Source organism: Homalodisca vitripennis, unplaced genomic scaffold, assembly GCF_021130785.1.
Source record: "Homalodisca vitripennis isolate AUS2020 unplaced genomic scaffold, UT_GWSS_2.1 ScUCBcl_908;HRSCAF=3851, whole genome shotgun sequence".
Taxonomy (NCBI): domain Eukaryota; kingdom Metazoa; phylum Arthropoda; class Insecta; order Hemiptera; family Cicadellidae; genus Homalodisca; species Homalodisca vitripennis.
Window position 1 is genome coordinate 31307 of NW_025777025.1, and position 3731 is coordinate 35037.

The window sequence follows — 3731 nt, forward strand, 5'->3', positions numbered from 1 at the left end:
AATTGTTACAAGCATATAAATTTGTTACAACATGAACTTGATTTAGTTGCAATCAATAAGAAATTATTTGTATAAACGTATTTAATTATGATCATTTAATGTTATTGTATACTTCTATAACTTTTGCAAATACAAACATGTTAGAAATTACCGTACCACAATAAAACTCTTTTGTTTTGCTCTAAGATGATATATATAAATGAGATATTTAACCGTTCGTACCAAATTTTGAGGGCCACCCATCTTGAAATTTGTAGAGTTATCAAAAATTGAGTTAGGAAAAAAGTTGCTTGAAAAAACCCATGAAAACTTTTATATGTTATAAAATAGGAGAGATAAAAATGCAAATGACCACAATTAGTTGAGATTACCTAATAAACTCGTTTATGCAATATGCAATCATAGCCTTTGTACCAATCTTAGTCTGAATGTATTTAATATGTACAGCAGTTACCGTGATACAATTATTTCCACAATTTACTAGTTCTATACCATTTTAAAGTACGGCCATGGCTATTCCTTTTCAAAATTCTAACGGTAACCATTTTGAAACCTTAAAAGACATTGAAATATGTGCAAAAAAATAAAAGTTCACAGTGTGAAGTAAAAAATTTAAATAATAGAAATGTTGCAGAAACAACAGTAACATTATAATAGACCAGGTATATACACTCTTCTTCAGGTGTCAGATTTTATAACAAAGAATTAAGCGTGCAAAAAATGAAACATTAAGCTTACAACTGTTGTTACACATAATGGTAATAAATGTCCGTAACGCTGTTATCCCACCATAATAAACCTGCATCACGGCCTGTCCGTCCTCAGGTGCTTCTTTTATGGTTAAAACTTGTAACGTTATATTTTTATACAATATTTTATCTGTCATGAATTGAATAGTTATAAATGTGTTTTACAGCTATATTCACGTAAACATAATGTAACCGTGCCTTTTAAAGTAGAAATGTTTAGCATTAGTGAATAAAACTAAACCTAGTCATTCGGAGTACTGTTATAAAAAAATTGTTGAAGACTGGTTTAAAAAATTCTTGTACTATTTGGAATTTTAAGCTTGGTAGTCATTTCCCATGTAGAAACGCCTTTCAAAGAGGTTGGAAAATGTAACTTAAGAGGTTATATTCTATTTATAACATATATACGGTTAATTAAATGTGTTTTAAATTATTTTTATATTGCCCTCAATAAATGTGTGTACACCACTATTTTGTAAAATTTACACCAATAAAAGGTTTATTATATACAATATTATAATTTGTGATAGACAAAACTACATTGTATAAATTGTTTATAATTGACTTAAGTTTTGAATTGTCAATTCGCTTACATATTAAAATAAAAAACTTGTTTGTAAATTGCAGTCAGTTTTACAGTTATTTCTAAATTACCTATAGCTTACATGTTTCATCTTTGTTTCAATGTTGCCATAAAAATTAAGTTGTAGGTTGTATATGGAACTATTCAAATGCAATATATTTTTCTGATGCATTATTTCAGTTGGTTCTCATTTCATCTCTTAATTTCTTCTCCAATAATAGGAATGGAATACATGACCACTTGTATTGACAGCCAAAACCTCACCCTTAGGTGATGTAGGGAATATTGTTTTTGAATTTTATATGATAATAAAATTTGTTATCATAAAAAAAAATATCAAAGCCTTTTAACCCCCAGCCGTTACATCAAGTGATGTGCCAAAAATGCCAAGCCATTTCTGGAGAAAATGTAAAAAACTCATACTTGATTATTTTTTAAAACATATCAAGCTAATTATTTTTTAGTTTTACTTCTTATTAAATGCAGTTCACAAAAATATGAGAGAAACAATAATATGTTGAATTTTTTTGTTTATATGTATTTGTAAAATATACATATACTCGTAATTGCCATTGCCATTTTTGTGCAAGTAAATGAAAGACTAGCTTTGAAAATCATACTACTTAACATAAAAAGTTATGTTAAATTTATTTCTCATAAAATAATTAAAACTGTTTATAGCCTATATTTAAAAAACTTTTTAATATAATATTTACACATCTAGAATATGTTTTCAGAGATGTCAAGATAGCTATCACTCAAATCGTCGTCAATGCCCACATCCACACCACTTGCAACTAAGTTAGTAATTGGTGTATTTTCGATTACGGGAGACTTGAAACAATTAGTTTTACTCATTTTCAGATAAAAAAGTAACAATCTCATATTTAACTGTCGTACTTTAAACTGTTTTAACCTAATAACATTATACAAAGTGGAATATTCACAACGTAGTGAAATTCAGCTGCATGCCACAATCAGCAGAAGCTGAGATGAATAGCAATTTCTTAATCACAGGCTGACAAAATACGAAGTCAAAACTTTACAGACAATTATATTTTGATGCAATACATCTTTTTACACAAGTCTGTGGAATTTCAAAGCATTTGGTAGAATAGGTGGTTAGTAAATAATAAAAAGTACATGTCTGCACTATATGGACATCGGGGTTAAAAGTTTTAAATACAAGAAAGTAGGAACAACTAATTGCAGAAAGCAAAGTACCGATCGCTAACATGTTGTACTTTGTGTATATAAAGGCATAGATAGATGGCCAAATTATCATGCCTTTGTCAATAGTATTTTGCTTTCAGTTTGTATTTGTCTTGATTTTTTTACAAAAATGCATACATTACATGTATGATAGCGAAATATGCCCTAAAATATTGCTTTGTACAGATGTTGCATTTTGTACATAACTTTTGTAATTGTTTTAAAAATGCCATTAAAGGGCACCAATCTTTTGCTTTGAAGGTCACTGATTGTCAATATGTCCCAGTAGTAGACACCCTGGACTTAAATGACCAAGCAAGCCTTTCAGGGTTGCTACGTCCTGACATTCATGAATGTGTGGTTCAATCGTTTTAAAAATGGCAGTGATCGTTTATTGAAAGTGATCAGCATTCTAGTCAGTCTTGAGACAATTTTATTAACAGAGTGCGAGAGGTTGCCGAAATTCTGTCCAACAAGTGATTGCAAAATTCACCCCAAAATTGCTCAAGACTTGCATGAAATCAAGACCACCCTCTGGCGATGAGTCTGTTTGTGACTAAAATCTGGAAACAAAAGCCTTATCATCAGCCTGTATCAAACCTGGAACCCAGAACCCAAAAAGCACAGCAAAATCACAGTGTTTTTTTTGGACACAGTGGTGTAGTACATATGCTCCAGAGGACCACACTATCACCGAGGAGTACTACCTTGAAGTTTTGGGACATCCCAGGAATGCAGTGTGGTGAGACATTCTGAATTGTGGGCCAATGGAGACTAGATGCTTGACCACGATAATGCGCTGACTCATTCCTCTCATACGATTCAACAGTTTTTGGCCAAACACCACAAGAACCAAGTACCACATCCTCCATCCAAATATGTGTCACTTCTGGTTGTTACCAAGAAATCTCCGCTTAATCAAATTTCAAACAGTTGAAGAGGTCAAACTGAATTTGACAGTGAAGCAAAAATTGACATCAAAGGTGGACTTTGCAACTTTTTTCTCAAAGTAGGAGGATTGTTTGAACAAATGCATCATATCCAATAGATTACTTTGAAAAAGGCTTAAGTTCGGTTGCGATCAGTAAGCTGATTTTTTTCAGTAATATAAAAATAGCGGATACTTTCCGGAAAATCCTTGTACATCACTGTAACAGACAATTGCAGGAAGAATAAAATAAGAAATA